Consider the following 23,000-nt stretch of genomic DNA (forward strand, 5'->3'; position numbering starts at 1 on the left):
TCAGCGGTTAACCTACATGTTGAACAGTTAAGACCTATAAGACCAATTGTTAAAAAAAAAAAAAATTTGTGCCAGTGCAATATGACTGTCCCTCACATACTAACAACTATGTGATTGTTACCTAGTTATTAGCCTGCTTCCCAGGGAGAGGGGAAAAAGCCTGCTATGATTATAATGACAACGCAGAATGCACAGAAGTCACTTCTGGTCAGACGCAGAAGGGGCCAGGCCTGGAGGCAACCCACAGTGCCCAGAGTGTCCTAGTGGCGCCAACAGCTCACCTGCCACCCAAGCTCTCAGAGACGGTGGGGGGCAGTAGCATGCCACATGGATACAGGCAGGGGTCTGATCAGCCTCGGTTGGGTCGCCTGACGGAGGTTGTCTGTTGCAACAAGACCAGGACACAACACTCTGGATTCCTACAAGTATTGAATTGAATTGGGTAAGAATGGAAATAAGAAAAACAAGTGTCCAGGGAAACTCCCCCCTGTCAGGTGTAAAGGAGCAACTTGGACACTCAGGCATGAAGGAAGCATGAGTTCAAGTCCGTTGCTCTCCCCTTGTCCCCCATATATGGGGACTAGGTTGGTGGAGGGTGTGTAGAGTCCAGGATCACATTAGATGATTGACGCAGGGGTGAAAAATGGGTTACAAAATCGTGGGATAAAAGATATATTTAAAAAAAGAAAAACAAGTGTAGAAAAAGTGTTGTTTCAGACAATTGACTTATAATAACTTCACCAAATCCACACATCCCCCACCAAATCAATCTCTTTTCTTGAAAACCATGATTGTTCGGCTGCGTTCATCGTCATGTCCATGGACACTAGCTGTTAATAAGGCTTCTTATTTAGAAAAGAGATTCATGGGGAGAACAATATTGTTTTTTCCAATCCGTTAAAGGGGATATGATATGAGTATAGGTATAGGACCCGTTCAGTTAGTTAACTTATTTATAATTATTTGTTAAACAGTGCAGACATACATGTTTTACTTTACAAATAGCCAACAAAGCAAAGTTATTGTAGCCAAGTTATTGGACTTTAGTTCAATCTGGTGTAATGTTACTACTGTAGGTATTGAAGGTATAGGCTACAGTTTAAGTTTAATTGCATGACAAAAACTCAATACTTTTTTTTTTTCACACTTTTTATTATTCAGCTTACTGTGGAGACACATGCTGGAACGTTTTACTTTGAAATGTTTTGTAGTTTCTGAGTTATTTAACTTAAACTCCCAATGCATTCTCTATGGCAATAGCACAAACTTTGGCATGCTACTAGTCCTACATACTTAAACCTACCAACCCCATTCTAGCCGGCTATAGCCCATGGTCCAAAATGATGAAAAACGAGGACAAAAAAGAAATTCAAAAATTCAAAAAACGATGGGCTATAACCCATCGTTTTTTTCATTTTTTCATTTTTTTCAAATCCTCAAAAATGATGAAAAACGGCGTGCTATAGTATGCCGTACGATATGGGCTATAGCCCATGGTCCAAAATGATGACGTTCTCTACCGGTGTATGAGAATGGGTGTTGCGGAGGATGAGAAACTGTTTCTCATCCTCCGCAAAACACCCATGATGATGTTTTGCTAACAACATAGAAGCCTACATTCTTACACCTAGCAACCCCATTCTAGCCTACTTAGGTTCATCTTACGGTGGACATGTTTGCATGAAAAGGAATATTTGAAATGTTTCATAGTTTTAGAAATATAGTGCTTTCAAATTTACAATGGGTCTCAATGGCAGACATTGGCACGTCAAAAATCACTTTCACCTAGAAACTCCATTCACACTTTTTATTATTCAGCTTACTGTGGAGACACATGCTGGAACTTTGAAATGTTTTATAGTTTCTGAGTTATTTAACTTAAACGCCCAATGCATTCTCTATGGCAATAGCACAAACTTTGACATGCTTACTAGTCCTACATACAAAATGATGAAAAACGAGGATAAATTAAATTAAAAAAAACTATCATTATTTTTTCATTTTTTCATTTTTTTCAAATCCTCAAAAATGATGAAAAACGGCGTGCTATAGTATGCCGTACGATATGGGCTATAGCCCATGGTCCAAAATGATGAAAAACGAGGACAAAAAAAATAATCAAAAATTCAAAAAATGATGGACTATAACCCATCATTTTTTTCATTTTTTTCAAATCCTCAAAAATGATGAAAAACGGCGTGCTATAGTATGCCGTACGATATGGGCTATAGCCCATGGTCCAAAATGATGAAAAACGAGGACAATATTCTTTTTCAAAAATTCAAAAAACGATGGGATATAACCCATCGTTTTTTTCATTTTTTTCAAATCCTCAAAAATGATGAAAAACGGCGTGCTATAGTATGCCGTACGATATGGGCTATAGCCCATGGTCCAAAATGATGAAAAACAAGGATAAAAAAGAAATTAAAAAATTAAAAAAACGATGGGCTATAACCCATCGTTTTTTTAATTTTTTGATTTTTTTCAAATCCTCAAAAATGATGAAAAACGGTGTGCTATAGTATGCCGTACGATATGGGCTATAGCCCATGGTCCAAAATGATGAAAAACGAGGACAAAAAAAATAATCAAAAATTCAAAAAACGATGGGCACCCATCGTTTTTTTCCTTTTTTCCTTTTTTTCAAATCCTCAAAAATGATGAAAAACGGCGTGCTATAGTATGCCGTACGATATGGGCTATAGCCCATGGTCCAAAATGATGAAAAACGAGGACAAAAACAAAAATTTCAAAATTTCAAAAAACGATGGGCACCCATCGTTTTTTTCATTTTTTCCTTTTTTCAAATCCTCAAAAATGATGAAAAACGGCGTGCTATAGTATGCCGTACGATATGGGCTATAGCCCATGGTCCAAAATGATGAAAAAGGAGGACAAAAAAAATAATCAAAAATTAAAAAAACGATGGACTTTAACCCATCGTTTTTTTTTTTTTTTTTTTTTTTTTCAAATCCTCAAAAATGATGAAAAACTGCGTGCTATAGTATGCCGTACGATATGGGCTATAGCCCATGGTCCAAAATGATGAAGAACGAGGATTCAATCTGACATTATTCAATTATCATTACCGAAACAGACGTTCTCTCTACCGCAACATACTTAAAAGTATAGCGGTGTATGAGAATGGGTGTTGCGGAGGATGAGAAACATTATGCATTCTCTATGGCAATAGCACAAACTTTGGCATGCTACTAGTCCTACATACTTACACCTAGCAACCCCATTCTAGCCTACTTAGGTTCATCTTACGGTGGACATGTTTGCCTGAAAAGGAATCTTTGAAATGTTTCATAGTTTTAGAAATATAGTGCTTTCAAATTTGAGAAATTTAACATCGGGCTCTATGACAGCTCTATAGGCACGTCAAAAGTCACTTTCACCTAGAAACTCCATTCACACTTTTTATTATTCAGCTTACTGTGGAGACACATGCTGGAACTTTTTTTTATTTTTATGTTTTGTAGTTTATGAGTTATTTAACTTAAACGCCCAATGCATTCTCTATGGCAATAGCACAAACTTTGGCATGCTACTAGTCCTACATACTTACACCTAGCAACCCCATTCTAGCCTACTTAGGTTCATCTTACGGTGGACATGTTTGCCTGAAAAGGAATCTTTGAAATGTTTCATAGTTTTAGAAATATAGTGCTTTCAAATTTGAGACATTTAACATGGGGCTCAATGGCAGCTCTATAGGCACGTCAAAAGTCACTTTCACCTAGAAACTCCATTCACACTTTTTATTATTCAGCTTACTGTGGAGACACATGCTGGAACTTTTTTTTATTTTTATGTTTTGTAGTTTATGAGTTATTTAACTTAAACGCCCAATGCATTCTCTATGGCAATAGCACAAAATTTGGCATGCTACTAGTCCTACATACTTACACCTAGCAACCCCATTCTAGCCTACTTAGGTTCATCTTACGGTGGACATGTTTGCCTGAAAAGGAATCTTTGAAATGTTTCATAGTTTTAGAAATATAGTGCTTTCAAATTTGAGACATTTAACATGGGGCTCAATGGCAGCTCTATAGGCACGTCAAAAGTCACTTTCACCTAGAAACTCCATTCACACTTTTTATTATTCAGCTTACTGTGGAGACACATGCTGGAACTTTTTTTTTATTTTTATGTTTTGTAGTTTATGAGTTATTTAACTTAAACGCCCAATGCATTCTCTATGGCAATAGCACAAACTTTGGCATGCTACTAGTCCTACATACTTACACCTAGCAACCCCATTCTAGCCTACTTAGGTTCATCTTACGGTGGACATGTTTGCCTGAAAAGGAATATTTGAAATGTTTCATAGTTTTAGAAATATAGTGCTTTCAAATTTGAGAAATTTAACATGGGGCTCTATGACAGCTCTATAGGCACGTCAAAAGTCACTTTCACCTAGAAACTCCATTCACACTTTTTATTATTCAGCTTACTGTGGAGACACATGCTGGAACTTTTTTTTATTTTTATGTTTTGTAGTTTATGAGTTATTTAACTTAAACGCCCAATGCATTCTCTATGGCAATAGCACAAACTTTGGCATGCTACTAGTCCTACATACTTACACCTAGCAACCCCATTCTAGCCTACTTAGGTTCATCTTACGGTGGACATGTTTGCCTGAAAAGGAATCTTTGAAATGTTTCATAGTTTTAGAAATATAGTGCTTTCAAATTTGAGACATTTAACATGGGGCTCAATGGCAGCTCTATAGGCACGTCAAAAGTCACTTTCACCTAGAAACTCCATTCACACTTTTTATTATTCAGCTTACTGTGGAGACACATGCTGGAACTTTTTTTTATTTTTATGTTTTGTAGTTTATGAGTTATTTAACTTAAACGCCCAATGCATTCTCTATGGCAATAGCACAAAATTTGGCATGCTACTAGTCCTACATACTTACACCTAGCAACCCCATTCTAGCCTACTTAGGTTCATCTTACGGTGGACATGTTTGCCTGAAAAGGAATCTTTGAAATGTTTCATAGTTTTAGAAATATAGTGCTTTCAAATTTGAGACATTTAACATGGGGCTCAATGGCAGCTCTATAGGCACGTCAAAAGTCACTTTCACCTAGAAACTCCATTCACACTTTTTATTATTCAGCTTACTGTGGAGACACATGCTGGAACTTTTTTTTTATTTTTATGTTTTGTAGTTTATGAGTTATTTAACTTAAACGCCCAATGCATTCTCTATGGCAATAGCACAAACTTTGGCATGCTACTAGTCCTACATACTTACACCTAGCAACCCCATTCTAGCCTACTTAGGTTCATCTTACGGTGGACATGTTTGCCTGAAAAGGAATCTTTGAAATGTTTCATAGTTTTAGAAATATAGTGCTTTCAAATTTGAGAAATTTAACATGGGGCTCTATGACAGCTCTATAGGCACGTCAAAAGTCACTTTCACCTAGAAACTCCATTCACACTTTTTATTATTCAGCTTACTGTGGAGACACATGCTGGAACTTTTTTTTATTTTTATGTTTTGTAGTTTATGAGTTATTAATATTTAACTTAAACGCCCAATGCATTCTCTATGGCAATAGCACAACATTTGGCATGCTACTAGTCCTACATACTTACACCTAGCAACCCCATTCTAGCCTACTTAGGTTCATCTTACGGTGGACATGTTTGCCTGAAAAGGAATCTTTGAAATGTTTCATAGTTTTAGAAATATAGTGCTTTCAAATTTGAGAAATTTAACATGGGGCTCTATGACAGCTCTATAGGCACGTCAAAAGTCACTTTCACCTAGAAACTCCATTCACACTTTTTATTATTCAGCTTACTGTGGAGACACATGCTGGAACTTTTTTTTATTTTTATGTTTTGTAGTTTATGAGTTATTTAACTTAAACGCCCAATGCATTCTCTATGGCAATAGCACAAAATTTGGCATGCTACTAGTCCTACATACTTACACCTAGCAACCCCATTCTAGCCTACTTAGGTTCATCTTACGGTGGACATGTTTGCCTGAAAAGGAATCTTTGAAATGTTTCATAGTTTTAGAAATATAGTGCTTTCAAATTTGAGACATTTAACATGGGGCTCTATGACAGCTCTATAGGCACGTCAAAAGTCACTTTCACCTAGAAACTCCATTCACACTTTTTATTATTTAGCTTACTGTGGAGACACATGCTGGAACTTTTTTTTATTTTTATGTTTTGTAGTTTATGAGTTATTTAACTTAAACGCCCAATGCATTCTCTATGGCAATAGCACAAAATTTGGCATGCTACTAGTCCTACATACTTACACCTAGCAACCCCATTCTAGCCTACTTAGGTTCATCTTACGGTGGACATGTTTGCCTGAAAAGGAATCTTTGAAATGTTTCATAGTTTTAGAAATATAGTGCTTTCAAATTTGAGAAATTTAACATGGGGCTCTATGACAGCTCTATAGGCACGTCAAAAGTCACTTTCACCTAGAAACTCCATTCACACTTTTTATTATTCAGCTTACTGTGGAGACACATGCTGGAACTTTTTTTTATTTTTTATGTTTTGTAGTTTATGAGTTATTTAACTTAAACGCCCAATGCATTCTCTATGGCAATAGCACAAAATTTGGCATGCTACTAGTCCTACATACTTACACCTAGCAACCCCATTCTAGCCTACTTAGGTTCATCTTACGGTGGACATGTTTGCCTGAAAAGGAATCTTTGAAATGTTTCATAGTTTTAGAAATATAGTGCTTTCAAATTTGAGAAATTTAACATGGGGCTCTATGACAGCTCTATAGGCACGTCAAAAGTCACTTTCACCTAGAAACTCCATTCACACTTTTTATTATTCAGCTTACTGTGGAGACACATGCTGGAACTTTTTTTTATTTTTATGTTTTGTAGTTTATGAGTTATTTAACTTAAACGCCCAATGCAATCTCTATGGCAATAGCACAAAATTTGGCATGCTACTAGTCCTACATACTTACACCTAGCAACCCCATTCTAGCCTACTTAGGTTCATCTTACGGTGGACATGTTTGCCTGAAAAGGAATCTTTGAAATGTTTCATAGTTTTAGAAATATAGTGCTTTCAAATTTGAGAAATTTAACATGGGGCTCTATGACAGCTCTATAGGCACGTCAAAAGTCACTTTCACCTAGAAACTCCATTCACACTTTTTATTATTCAGCTTACTGTGGAGACACATGCTGGAACTTTTTTTTATTTTTTATGTTTTGTAGTTTATGAGTTATTTAACTTAAACGCCCAATGCATTCTCTATGGCAATAGCACAAAATTTGGCATGCTACTAGTCCTACATACTTACACCTAGCAACCCCATTCTAGCCTACTTAGGTTCATCTTACGGTGGACATGTTTGCCTGAAAAGGAATCTTTGAAATGTTTCATAGTTTTAGAAATATAGTGCTTTCAAATTTGAGAAATTTAACATGGGGCTCTATGACAGCTCTATAGGCACGTCAAAAGTCACTTTCACCTAGAAACTCCATTCACACTTTTTATTATTCAGCTTACTGTGGAGACACATGCTGGAACTTTTTTTTATTTTTATGTTTTGTAGTTTATGAGTTATTTAACTTAAACGCCCAATGCAATCTCTATGGCAATAGCACAAAATTTGGCATGCTACTAGTCCTACATACTTACACCTAGCAACCCCATTCTAGCCTACTTAGGTTCATCTTACGGTGGACATGTTTGCCTGAAAAGGAATCTTTGAAATGTTTCATAGTTTTAGAAATATAGTGCTTTCAAATTTGAGACATTTAACATGGGGCTCAATGGCAGCTCTATAGGCACGTCAAAAGTCACTTTCACCTAGAAACTCCATTCACACTTTTTATTATTCAGCTTACTGTGGAGACACATGCTGGAACTTTTTTTTATTTTTATGTTTTGTAGTTTATGAGTTATTTAACTTAAACGCCCAATGCAATCTCTATGGCAATAGCACAAAATTTGGCATGCTACTAGTCCTACATACTTACACCTAGCAACCCCATTCTAGCCTACTTAGGTTCATCTTACGGTGGACATGTTTGCCTGAAAAGGAATCTTTGAAATGTTTCATAGTTTTAGAAATATAGTGCTTTCAAATTTGAGAAATTTAACATGGGGCTCTATGACAGCTCTATAGGCACGTCAAAAGTCACTTTCACCTAGAAACTCCATTCACACTTTTTATTATTCAGCTTACTGTGGAGACACATGCTGGAACTTTTTTTTATTTTTATGTTTTGTAGTTTATGAGTTATTTAACTTAAACGCCCAATGCAATCTCTATGGCAATAGCACAAAATTTGGCATGCTACTAGTCCTACATACTTACACCTAGCAACCCCATTCTAGCCTACTTAGGTTCATCTTACGGTGGACATGTTTGCCTGAAAAGGAATCTTTGAAATGTTTCATAGTTTTAGAAATATAGTGCTTTCAAATTTGAGAAATTTAACATGGGGCTCTATGACAGCTCTATAGGCACGTCAAAAGTCACTTTCACCTAGAAACTCCATTCACACTTTTTATTATTCAGCTTACTGTGGAGACACATGCTGGAACTTTTTTTTATTTTTATGTTTTGTAGTTTATGAGTTATTTAACTTAAACGCCCAATGCAATCTCTATGGCAATAGCACAAAATTTGGCATGCTACTAGTCCTACATACTTACACCTAGCAACCCCATTCTAGCCTACTTAGGTTCATCTTACGGTGGACATGTTTGCCTGAAAAGGAATCTTTGAAATGTTTCATAGTTTTAGAAATATAGTGCTTTCAAATTTGAGACATTTAACATGGGGCTCAATGGCAGCTCTATAGGCACGTCAAAAGTCACTTTCACCTAGAAACTCCATTCACACTTTTTATTATTCAGCTTACTGTGGAGACACATGCTGGAACTTTTTATTTTTTTTATGTTTTGTAGTTTATGAGTTATTTAACTTAAACGCCCAATGCATTCTCTATGGCAATAGCACAAACTTTTGCATGCTACTAGTCCTACATACTTACACCTAGCAACCCCATTCTAGCCTACTTAGGTTCATCTTACGGTGGACATGTTTGCCTGAAAAGGAATCTTTGAAATGTTTCATAGTTTTAGAAATATAGTGCTTTCAAATTTGAGACATTTAACATGGGGCTCAATGGCAGCTCTATAGGCACGTCAAAAGTCACTTTCACCTAGAAACTCCATTCACACTTTTTATTATTCAGCTTACTGTGGAGACACATGCTGGAACTTTTTTTTATTTTTATGTTTTGTAGTTTATGAGTTATTTAACTTAAACGCCCAATGCATTCTCTATGGCAATAGCACAGAATTTGGCATGTTACTAGTCCTACATACTTACACCTAGCAACCCCATTCTAGCCTACTTAGGTTCATCTTACGGTGGACATGTTTGCCTGAAAAGGAATCTTTGAAATGTTTCATAGTTTTAGAAATATAGTGCTGTCAAATTTGAGAAATTTAACATGGGGCTCTATGACAGCTCTATAGGCACGTCAAAAGTCACTTTCACCTAGAAACTCCATTCACACTTTTTATTATTCAGCTTACTGTGGAGACACATGCTGGAACTTTTTTTTATTTTTATGTTTTGTAGTTTATGAGTTATTTAACTTAAACGCCCAATGCATTCTCTATGGCAATAGCACAAAATTTGGCATGCTACTAGTCCTACATACTTACACCTAGCAACCCCATTCTAGCCTACTTAGGTTCATCTTACGGTGGACATGTTTGCCTGAAAAGGAATCTTTGAAATGTTTCATAGTTTTAGAAATATAGTGCTTTCAAATTTGAGACATTTAACATGGGGCTCAATGGCAGCTCTATAGGCACGTCAAAAGTCACTTTCACCTAGAAACTCCATTCACACTTTTTATTATTCAGCTTACTGTGGAGACACATGCTGGAACTTTATTTTATTTTTATGTTTTGTAGTTTATGAGTTATTTAACTTAAACGCCCAATGCATTCTCTATGGCAATAGCACAACATTTGGCATGCTACTAGTCCTACATACTTACACCTAGCAACCCCATTCTAGCCTACTTAGGTTCATCTTACGGTGGACATGTTTGCCTGAAAAGGAATCTTTGAAATGTTTCATAGTTTTAGAAATATAGTGCTTTCAAATTTGAGAAATTTAACATGGGGCTCTATGACAGCTCTATAGGCACGTCAAAAGTCACTTTCACCTAGAAACTCCATTCACACTTTTTATTATTCAGCTTACTGTGGAGACACATGCTGGAACTTTTTTTTATTTTTATGTTTTGTAGTTTATGAGTTATTTAACTTAAACGCCCAATGCATTCTCTATGGCAATAGCACAAAATTTGGCATGCTACTAGTCCTACATACTTACACCTAGCAACCCCATTCTAGCCTACTTAGGTTCATCTTACGGTGGACATGTTTGCCTGAAAAGGAATCTTTGAAATGTTTCATAGTTTTAGAAATATAGTGCTTTCAAATTTGAGACATTTAACATGGGGCTCTATGACAGCTCTATAGGCACGTCAAAAGTCACTTTCACCTAGAAACTCCATTCACACTTTTTATTATTTAGCTTACTGTGGAGACACATGCTGGAACTTTTTTTTATTTTTATGTTTTGTAGTTTATGAGTTATTTAACTTAAACGCCCAATGCATTCTCTATGGCAATAGCACAAAATTTGGCATGCTACTAGTCCTACATACTTACACCTAGCAACCCCATTCTAGCCTACTTAGGTTCATCTTACGGTGGACATGTTTGCCTGAAAAGGAATCTTTGAAATGTTTCATAGTTTTAGAAATATAGTGCTTTCAAATTTGAGAAATTTAACATGGGGCTCTATGACAGCTCTATAGGCACGTCAAAAGTCACTTTCACCTAGAAACTCCATTCACACTTTTTATTATTCAGCTTACTGTGGAGACACATGCTGGAACTTTTTTTTATTTTTTATGTTTTGTAGTTTATGAGTTATTTAACTTAAACGCCCAATGCATTCTCTATGGCAATAGCACAAAATTTGGCATGCTACTAGTCCTACATACTTACACCTAGCAACCCCATTCTAGCCTACTTAGGTTCATCTTACGGTGGACATGTTTGCCTGAAAAGGAATCTTTGAAATGTTTCATAGTTTTAGAAATATAGTGCTTTCAAATTTGAGAAATTTAACATGGGGCTCTATGACAGCTCTATAGGCACGTCAAAAGTCACTTTCACCTAGAAACTCCATTCACACTTTTTATTATTCAGCTTACTGTGGAGACACATGCTGGAACTTTTTTTTATTTTTATGTTTTGTAGTTTATGAGTTATTTAACTTAAACGCCCAATGCAATCTCTATGGCAATAGCACAAAATTTGGCATGCTACTAGTCCTACATACTTACACCTAGCAACCCCATTCTAGCCTACTTAGGTTCATCTTACGGTGGACATGTTTGCCTGAAAAGGAATCTTTGAAATGTTTCATAGTTTTAGAAATATAGTGCTTTCAAATTTGAGAAATTTAACATGGGGCTCTATGACAGCTCTATAGGCACGTCAAAAGTCACTTTCACCTAGAAACTCCATTCACACTTTTTATTATTCAGCTTACTGTGGAGACACATGCTGGAACTTTTTTTTATTTTTTATGTTTTGTAGTTTATGAGTTATTTAACTTAAACGCCCAATGCATTCTCTATGGCAATAGCACAAAATTTGGCATGCTACTAGTCCTACATACTTACACCTAGCAACCCCATTCTAGCCTACTTAGGTTCATCTTACGGTGGACATGTTTGCCTGAAAAGGAATCTTTGAAATGTTTCATAGTTTTAGAAATATAGTGCTTTCAAATTTGAGAAATTTAACATGGGGCTCTATGACAGCTCTATAGGCACGTCAAAAGTCACTTTCACCTAGAAACTCCATTCACACTTTTTATTATTCAGCTTACTGTGGAGACACATGCTGGAACTTTTTTTTATTTTTATGTTTTGTAGTTTATGAGTTATTTAACTTAAACGCCCAATGCAATCTCTATGGCAATAGCACAAAATTTGGCATGCTACTAGTCCTACATACTTACACCTAGCAACCCCATTCTAGCCTACTTAGGTTCATCTTACGGTGGACATGTTTGCCTGAAAAGGAATCTTTGAAATGTTTCATAGTTTTAGAAATATAGTGCTTTCAAATTTGAGACATTTAACATGGGGCTCAATGGCAGCTCTATAGGCACGTCAAAAGTCACTTTCACCTAGAAACTCCATTCACACTTTTTATTATTCAGCTTACTGTGGAGACACATGCTGGAACTTTTTTTTTTTTTTATGTTTTGTAGTTTATGAGTTATTTAACTTAAACGCCCAATGCATTCTCTATGGCAATAGCACAAACTTTTGCATGCTACTAGTCCTACATACTTACACCTAGCAACCCCATTCTAGCCTACTTAGGTTCATCTTACGGTGGACATGTTTGCCTGAAAAGGAATCTTTGAAATGTTTCATAGTTTTAGAAATATAGTGCTTTCAAATTTGAGACATTTAACATGGGGCTCAATGGCAGCTCTATAGGCACGTCAAAAGTCACTTTCACCTAGAAACTCCATTCACACTTTTTATTATTCAGCTTACTGTGGAGACACATGCTGGAACTTTTTTTTATTTTTATGTTTTGTAGTTTATGAGTTATTTAACTTAAACGCCCAATGCATTCTCTATGGCAATAGCACAGAATTTGGCATGTTACTAGTCCTACATACTTACACCTAGCAACCCCATTCTAGCCTACTTAGGTTCATCTTACGGTGGACATGTTTGCCTGAAAAGGAATCTTTGAAATGTTTCATAGTTTTAGAAATATAGTGCTGTCAAATTTGAGAAATTTAACATGGGGCTCTATGACAGCTCTATAGGCACGTCAAAAGTCACTTTCACCTAGAAACTCCATTCACACTTTTTATTATTCAGCTTACTGTGGAGACACATGCTGGAACTTTTTTTTATTTTTATGTTTTGTAGTTTATGAGTTATTTAACTTAAACGCCCAATGCATTCTCTATGGCAATAGCACAAAATTTGGCATGCTACTAGTCCTACATACTTACACCTAGCAACCCCATTCTAGCCTACTTAGGTTCATCTTACGGTGGACATGTTTGCCTGAAAAGGAATCTTTGAAATGTTTCATAGTTTTAGAAATATAGTGCTTTCAAATTTGAGACATTTAACATGGGGCTCAATGGCAGCTCTATAGGCACGTCAAAAGTCACTTTCACCTAGAAACTCCATTCACACTTTTTATTATTCAGCTTACTGTGGAGACACATGCTGGAACTTTTTTTTTTTTTTATGTTTTGTAGTTTATGAGTTATTTAACTTAAACGCCCAATGCATTCTCTATGGCAATAGCACAGAATTTGGCATGCTACTAGTCCTACATACTTACACCTAGCAACCCCATTCTAGCCTACTTAGGTTCATCTTACGGTGGACATGTTTGCCTGAAAAGGAATCTTTGAAATGTTTCATAGTTTTAGAAATATAGTGCTTTCAAATTTGAGAAATTTAACATGGGGCTCAATGGCAGCTCTATAGGCACGTCAAAAGTCACTTTCACCTAGAAACTCCATTCACACTTTTTATTATTCAGCTTACTGTGGAGACACATGCTGGAACTTTTTTTTATTTTTATGTTTTGTAGTTTATGAGTTATTTAACTTAAACGCCCAATGCATTCTCTATGGCAATAGCACAAAATTTGGCATGCTACTAGTCCTACATACTTACACCTAGCAACCCCATTCTAGCCTACTTAGGTTCATCTTACGGTGGACATGTTTGCCTGAAAAGGAATCTTTGAAATGTTTCATAGTTTTAGAAATATAGTGCTTTCAAATTTGAGAAATTTAACATGGGGCTCAATGGCAGCTCTATAGGCACGTCAAAAGTCACTTTCACCTAGAAACTCCATTCACACTTTTTATTATTCAGCTTACTGTGGAGACACATGCTGGAACTTTTTTTTATTTTTATGTTTTGTAGTTTATGAGTTATTTAACTTAAACGCCCAATGCATTCTCTATGGCAATAGCACAAAATTTGGCATGCTACTAGTCCTACATACTTACACCTAGCAACCCCATTCTAGCCTACTTAGGTTCATCTTACGGTGGACATGTTTGCCTGAAAAGGAATCTTTGAAATGTTTCATAGTTTTAGAAATATAGTGCTTTCAAATTTGAGACATTTAACATGGGGCTCAATGGCAGCTCTATAGGCACGTCAAAAGTCACTTTCACCTAGAAACTCCATTCACACTTTTTATTATTCAGCTTACTGTGGAGACACATGCTGGAACTTTTTTTTTTTCTTATGTTTTGTAGTTTATGAGTTATTTAACTTAAACGCCCAATGCATTCTCTATGGCAATAGCACAGAATTTGGCATGCTACTAGTCCTACATACTTACACCTAGCAACCCCATTCTAGCCTACTTAGGTTCATCTTACGGTGGACATGTTTGCCTGAAAAGGAATCTTTGAAATGTTTCATAGTTTTAGAAATATAGTGCTTTCAAATTTGAGACATTTAACATGGGGCTCTATGACAGCTCTATAGGCACGTCAAAAGTCACTTTCACCTAGAAACTCCATTCACACTTTTTATTATTCAGCTTACTGTGGAGACACATGCTGGAACTTTTTTTTATTTTTATGTTTTGTAGTTTATGAGTTATTTAACTTAAACGCCCAATGCATTCTCTATGGCAATAGCACAAAATTTGGCATGCTACTAGTCCTACATACCTACACCTAGCAACCCCATTCTAGCCTACTTAGGTTCATCTTACGGTGGACATGTTTGCCTGAAAAGGAATCTTTGAAATGTTTCATAGTTTTAGAAATATAGTGCTTTCAAATTTGAGAAATTTAACATGGGGCTCTATGACAGCTCTATAGGCACGTCAAAAGTCACTTTCACCTAGAAACTCCATTCACACTTTTTATTATTCAGCTTACTGTGGAGACACATGCTGGAACTTTTTTTTTTTTTTATGTTTTGTAGTTTATGAGTTATTTAACTTAAACGCCCAATGCATTCTCTATGGCAATAGCACAAAATTTGGCATGCTACTAGTCCTACATACTTACACCTAGCAACCCCATTCTAGCCTACTTAGGTTCATCTTACGGTGGACATGTTTGCCTGAAAAGGAATCTTTGAAATGTTTCATAGTTTTAGAAATATAGTGCTTTCAAATTTGAGACATTTAACATGGGGCTCTATGACAGCTCTATAGGCACGTCAAAAGTCACTTTCACCTAGAAACGCCATTCACACTTTTTATTATTTAGCTTACTGTGGAGACACATGCTGGAACTTTTTTTTATTTTTATGTTTTGTAGTTTATGAGTTATTTAACTTAAACGCCCAATGCATTCTCTATGGCAATAGCACAAAATTTGGCATGCTACTAGTCCTACATACTTACACCTAGCAACCCCATTCTAGCCTACTTAGGTTCATCTTACGGTGGACATGTTTGCCTGAAAAGGAATCTTTGAAATGTTTCATAGTTTTAGAAATATAGTGCTTTCAAATTTGAGAAATGTAACATGGGGCTCTATGACAGCTCTATAGGCACGTCAAAAGTCACTTTCACCTAGAAACTCCATTCACACTTTTTATTATTCAGCTTACTGTGGAGACACATGCTGGAACTTTTTTTTTATTTTTTATGTTTTGTAGTTTATGAGTTATTTAACTTAAACGCCCAATGCATTCTCTATGGCAATAGCACAAAATTTGGCATGCTACTAGTCCTACATACTTACACCTAGCAACCCCATTCTAGCCTACTTAGGTTCATCTTACGGTGGACATGTTTGCCTGAAAAGGAATCTTTGAAATGTTTCATAGTTTTAGAAATATAGTGCTTTCAAATTTGAGACATTTAACATGGGGCTCAATGGCAGCTCTATAGGCACGTCAAAAGTCACTTTCACCTAGAAACTCCATTCACACTTTTTATTATTCAGCTTACTGTGGAGACACATGCTGGAACTTTTTTTTATTTTTATGTTTTGTAGTTTATGAGTTATTTAACTTAAACGCCCAATGCATTCTCTATGGCAATAGCACAGAATTTGGCATGTTACTAGTCCTACATACTTACACCTAGCAACCCCATTCTAGCCTACTTAGGTTCATCTTACGGTGGACATGTTTGCCTGAAAAGGAATCTTTGAAATGTTTCATAGTTTTAGAAATATAATGCTGTCAAATTTGAGAAATCTAACATGGGGCTCTATGACAGCTCTATAGGCACGTCAAAAGTCACTTTCACCTAGAAACTCCATTCACACTTTTTATTATTCAGCTTACTGTGGAGACACATGCTGGAACTTTTTTTTTATTTTTATGTTTTGTAGTTTATGAGTTATTTAACTTAAACGCCCAATGCATTCTCTATGGCAATAGCACAAACTTTGGCATGCTACTAGTCCTACATACTTACACCTAGCAACCCCATTCTAGCCTACTTAGGTTCATCTTACGGTGGACATGTTTGCCTGAAAAGGAATCTTTGAAATGTTTCATAGTTTTAGAAATATAGTGCTTTCAAATTTGAGAAATTTAACATGGGGCTCTATGACAGCTCTATAGGCACGTCAAAAGTCACTTTCACCTAGAAACTCCATTCACACTTTTTATTATTCAGCTTACTGTGGAGACACATGCTGGAACTTTTTTTTTTTTTTTATGTTTTGTAGTTTATGAGTTATTTAACTTAAACGCCCAATGCATTCTCTATGGCAATAGCACAGAATTTGGCATGCTACTAGTCCTACATACTTACACCTAGCAACCCCATTCTAGCCTACTTAGGTTCATCTTACGGTGGACATGTTTGCCTGAAAAGGAATCTTTGAAATGTTTCATAGTTTTAGAAATATAGTGCTTTCAAATTTGAGAAATTTAACATGGGGCTCTATGACAGCTCTATAGGCACGTCAAAAGTCACTTTCACCTAGAAACTCCATTCACACTTTTTATTATTCAGCTTACTGTGGAGACACATGCTGGAACTTTTTTTTATTTTTATGTTTTGTAGTTTATGAGTTATTTAACTTAAACGCCCAATGCATTCTCTATGGCAATAGCACAAAATTTGGCATGCTACTAGTCCTACATACTTACACCTAGCAACCCCATTCTAGCCTACTTAGGTTCATCTTACGGTGGACATGTTTGCCTGAAAAGGAATCTTTGAAATGTTTCATAGTTTTAGAAATATAGTGCTTTCAAATTTGAGACATTTAACATGGGGCTCAATGGCAGCTCTATAGGCACGTCAAAAGTTACTTTCACCTAGAAACTCCATTCACACTTTTTATTATTCAGCTTACTGTGGAGACACATGCTGGAACTTTTTTTTATTTTTTATGTTTTGTAGTTTATGAGTTATTTAACTTAAACGCCCAATGCATTCTCTATGGCAATAGCACAGAATTTGGCATGCTACTAGTCCTACATACTTACACCTAGCAACCCCATTCTAGCCTACTTAGGTTCATCTTACGGTGGACATGTTTGCCTGAAAAGGAATCTTTGAAATGTTTCATAGTTTTAGAAATATAGTGCTTTCAAATTTGAGAAATTTAACATGGGGCTCTATGACAGCTCTATAGGCACGTCAAAAGTCACTTTCACCTAGAAACTCCATTCACACTTTTTATTATTCAGCTTACTGTGGAGACACATGCTGGAACTTTTTTTTATTTTTTATGTTTTGTAGTTTATGAGTTATTTAACTTAAACGCCCAATGCATTCTCTATGGCAATAGCACAAAATTTGGCATGCTACTAGTCCTACATACTTACACCTAGCAACCCCATTCTAGCCTACTTAGGTTCATCTTACGGTGGACATGTTTGCCTGAAAAGGAATCTTTGAAATGTTTCATAGTTTTAGAAATATAGTGCTTTCAAATTTGAGAAATTTAACATGGGGCTCTATGACAGCTCTATAGGCACGTCAAAAGTCACTTTCACCTAGAAACTCCATTCACACTTTTTATTATTCAGCTTACTGTGGAGACACATGCTGGAACTTTTTTTTATTTTTTATGTTTTGTAGTTTATGAGTTATTTAACTTAAACGCCCAATGCATTCTCTATGGCAATAGCACAAAATTTGGCATGCTACTAGTCCTACATACTTACACCTAGCAACCCCATTCTAGCCTACTTAGGTTCATCTTACGGTGGACATGTTTGCCTGAAAAGGAATCTTTGAAATGTTTCATAGTTTTAGAAATATAGTGCTTTCAAATTTGAGACATTTAACATGGGGCTCAATGGCAGCTCTATAGGCACGTCAAAAGTCACTTTCACCTAGAAACTCCATTCACACTTTTTATTATTCAGCTTACTGTGGAGACACATGCTGGAACTTTTTTTCTTTTCTTATGTTTTGTAGTTTATGAGTTATTTAACATAAACGCCCAATGCATTCTCTATGGCAATAGCACAAACTTTGGCATGCTACTAGTCCTACATACTTACACCTAGCAACCCCATTCTAGCCTACTTAGGTTCATCTTACGGTGGACATGTTTGCCTGAAAAGGAATCTTTGAAATGTTTCATAGTTTTAGAAATATAGTGCTTTCAAATTTGAGACATTTAACATGGGGCTCAATGGCAGCTCTATAGGCACGTCAAAAGTCACTTTCACCTAGAAACTCCATTCACACTTTTTATTATTCAGCTTACTGTGGAGACACATGCTGGAACTTTTTTTAATTTTTTATGTTTTGTAGTTTATGAGTTATTTAACTTAAACGCCCAATGCATTCTCTAAGGCAATAGCACAGAATTTGGCATGCTACTATAGTCCTACATACTTACACCTAGCAACCCCATTCTAGCCTACTTAGGTTCATCTTACGGTGGACATGTTTGCCTGAAAAGGAATCTTTGAAATGTTTCATAGTTTTAGAAATATAGTGCTTTCAAATTTGAGACATTTAACATGGGGCTCAATGGCAGCTCTATAGGCACGTCAAAAGTCACTTTCACCTAGAAACTCCATTCACACTTTTTATTATTCAGCTTACTGTGGAGACACATGCTGGAACTTTTTTTTATTTTTTATGTTTTGTAGTTTATGAGTTATTTAACTTAAACGCCCAATGCATTCTCTATGGCAATAGCACAGAATTTGGCATGCTACTAGTCCTACATACTTACACCTAGCAACCCCATTCTAGCCTACTTAGGTTCATCTTACGGTGGACATGTTTGCCTGAAAAGGAATCTTTGAAATGTTTCATAGTTTTAGAAATATAGTGCTTTCAAATTTGAGACATTTAACATGGGGCTCAATGGCAGCTCTATAGGCACGTCAAAAGTCACTTTCACCTAGAAACTCCATTCACACTTTTTATTATTCAGCTTACTGTGGAGACACATGCTGGAACTTTTTTTTATTTTTTATGTTTTGTAGTTTATGAGTTATTTAACTTAAACGCCCAATGCATTCTCTATGGCAATAGCACAGAATTTGGCATGCTACTAGTCCTACATACTTACACCTAGCAACCCCATTCTAGCCTACTTAGGTTCATCTTACGGTGGACATGTTTGCCTGAAAAGGAATCTTTGAAATGTTTCATAGTTTTAGAAATATAGTGCTTTCAAATTTGAGACATTTAACATGGGGCTCAATGGCAGCACTATAGGCACGTCAAAAGTCACTTTCACCTAGAAACTCCATTCACACTTTTTATTATTCAGCTTACTGTGGAGACACATGCTGGAACTTTTTTTCTTTTCTTATGTTTTGTAGTTTATGAGTTATTTAACATAAACGCCCAATGCATTCTCTATGGCAATAGCACAAACTTTGGCATGCTACTAGTCCTACATACTTACACCTAGCAACCCCATTCTAGCCTACTTAGGTTCATCTTACGGTGGACATGTTTGCCTGAAAAGGAATCTTTGAAATGTTTCATAGTTTTAGAAATATAGTGCTTTCAAATTTGAGACATTTAACATGGGGCTCAATGGCAGCTCTATAGGCACGTCAAAAGTCACTTTCACCTAGAAACTCCATTCACACTTTTTATTATTCAGCTTACTGTGGAGACACATGCTGGAACTTTTTTTAATTTTTTATGTTTTGTAGTTTATGAGTTATTTAACTTAAACGCCCAATGCATTCTCTATGGCAATAGCACAGAATTTGGCATGCTACTATAGTCCTACATACTTACACCTAGCAACCCCATTCTAGCCTACTTAGGTTCATCTTACGGTGGACATGTTTGCCTGAAAAGGAATCTTTGAAATGTTTCATAGTTTTAGAAATATAGTGCTTTCAAATTTGAGACATTTAACATGGGGCTCAATGGCAGCTCTATAGGCACGTCAAAAGTCACTTTCACCTAGAAACTCCATTCACACTTTTTATTATTCAGCTTACTGTGGAGACACATGCTGGAACTTTTTTTTATTTTTTATGTTTTGTAGTTTATGAGTTATTTAACTTAAACGCCCAATGCATTCTCTATGGCAATAGCACAGAATTTGGCATGCTACTAGTCCTACATACTTACACCTAGCAACCCCATTCTAGCCTACTTAGGTTCATCTTACGGTGGACATGTTTGCCTGAAAAGGAATCTTTGAAATGTTTCATAGTTTTAGAAATATAGTGCTTTCAAATTTGAGAAATTTAACATGGGGCTCAATGGCAGCTCTATAGGCACGTCAAAAGTCACTTTCACCTAGAAACTCCATTCACACTTTTTATTATTCAGCTTACTGTGGAGACACATGCTGGAACTTTTTTTTATTTTTATGTTTTGTAGTTTATGAGTTATTTAACTTAAACGCCCAATGCATTCTCTATGGCAATAGCACAAAATTTGGCATGCTACTAGTCCTACATACTTACACCTAGCAACCCCATTCTAGCCTACTTAGGTTCATCTTACGGTGGACATGTTTGCCTGAAAAGGAATCTTTGAAATGTTTCATAGTTTTAGAAATATAGTGCTTTCAAATTTGAGACATTTAACATGGGGCTCAATGGCAGCTCTATAGGCACGTCAAAAGTCACTTTCACCTAGAAACTCCATTCACACTTTTTATTATTCAGCTTACTGTGGAGACACATGCTGGAACTTTTTTTTATTTTTTATGTTTTGTAGTTTATGAGTTATTTAACTTAAACGCCCAATGCATTCTCTATGGCAATAGCACAGAATTTGGCATGCTACTAGTCCTACATACTTACACCTAGCAACCCCATTCTAGCCTACTTAGGTTCATCTTACGGTGGACATGTTTGCCTGAAAAGGAATCTTTGAAATGTTTCATAGTTTTAGAAATATAGTGCTTTCAAATTTGAGAAATTTAACATGGGGCTCTATGACAGCTCTATAGGCACGTCAAAAGTCACTTTCACCTAGAAACTCCATTCACACTTTTTATTATTCAGCTTACTGTGGAGACACATGCTGGAACTTTTTTTTATTTTTATGTTTTGTAGTTTATGAGTTATTTAACTTAAACGCCCAATGCATTCTCTATGGCAATAGCACAAAATTTGGCATGCTACTAGTCCTACATACTTACACCTAGCAACCCCATTCTAGCCTACTTAGGTTCATCTTACGGTGGACATGTTTGCCTGAAAAGGAATCTTTGAAATGTTTCATAGTTTTAGAAATATAGTGCTTTCAAATTTGAGACATTTAACATGGGGCTCAATGGCAGCTCTATAGGCACGTCAAAAGTCACTTTCACCTAGAAACTCCATTCACACTTTTTATTATTCAGCTTACTGTGGAGACACATGCTGGAACTTTTTTTCTTTTCTTATGTTTTGTAGTTTATGAGTTATTTAACATAAACGCCCAATGCATTCTCTATGGCAATAGCACAAACTTTGGCATGCTACTAGTCCTACATACTTACACCTAGCAACCCCATTCTAGCCTACTTAGGTTCATCTTACGGTGGACATGTTTGCCTGAAAAGGAATCTTTGAAATGTTTCATAGTTTTAGAAATATAGTGCTTTCAAATTTGAGACATTTAACATGGGGCTCAATGGCAGCTCTATAGGCACGTCAAAAGTCACTTTCACCTAGAAACTCCATTCACACTTTTTATTATTCAGCTTACTGTGGAGACACATGCTGGAACTTTTTTTAATTTTTTATGTTTTGTAGTTTATGAGTTATTTAACTTAAACGCCCAATGCATTCTCTATGGCAATAGCACAGAATTTGGCATGCTACTATAGTCCTACATACTTACACCTAGCAACCCCATTCTAGCCTACTTAGGTTCATCTTACGGTGGACATGTTTGCCTGAAAAGGAATCTTTGAAATGTTTCATAGTTTTAGAAATATAGTGCTTTCAAATTTGAGACATTTAACATGGGGCTCAATGGCAGCTCTATAGGCACGTCAAAAGTCACTTTCACCTAGAAACTCCATTCACACTTTTTATTATTCAGCTTACTGTGGAGACACATGCTGGAACTTTTTTTTATTTTTATGTTTTGTAGTTTATGAGTTATTTAACTTAAACGCCCAATGCATTCTCTATGGCAATAGCACAAAATTTGGCATGCTACTAGTCCTACATACTTACACCTAGCAACCCCATTCTAGCCTACTTAGGTTCATCTTACGGTGGACATGTTTGCCTGAAAAGGAATCTTTGAAATGTTTCATAGTTTTAGAAATATAGTGCTTTCAAATTTGAGATATTTAACATGGGGCTCAATGGCAGCTCTATAGGCACGTCAAAAGTCACTTTCACCTAGAAACTCCATTCACACTTTTTATTATTCAGCTTACTGTGGAGACACATGCTGGAACTTTTTTTTATTTTTATGTTTTGTAGTTTATGAGTTATTTAACTTAAACGCCCAATGTATTCTCTA

This window comes from Protomyctophum parallelum (genome assembly GCF_964188405.1).
Source record: "Protomyctophum parallelum genome assembly, chromosome: 8".
NCBI classification, from domain to species: Eukaryota; Metazoa; Chordata; class Actinopteri; order Myctophiformes; family Myctophidae; genus Protomyctophum; species Protomyctophum parallelum.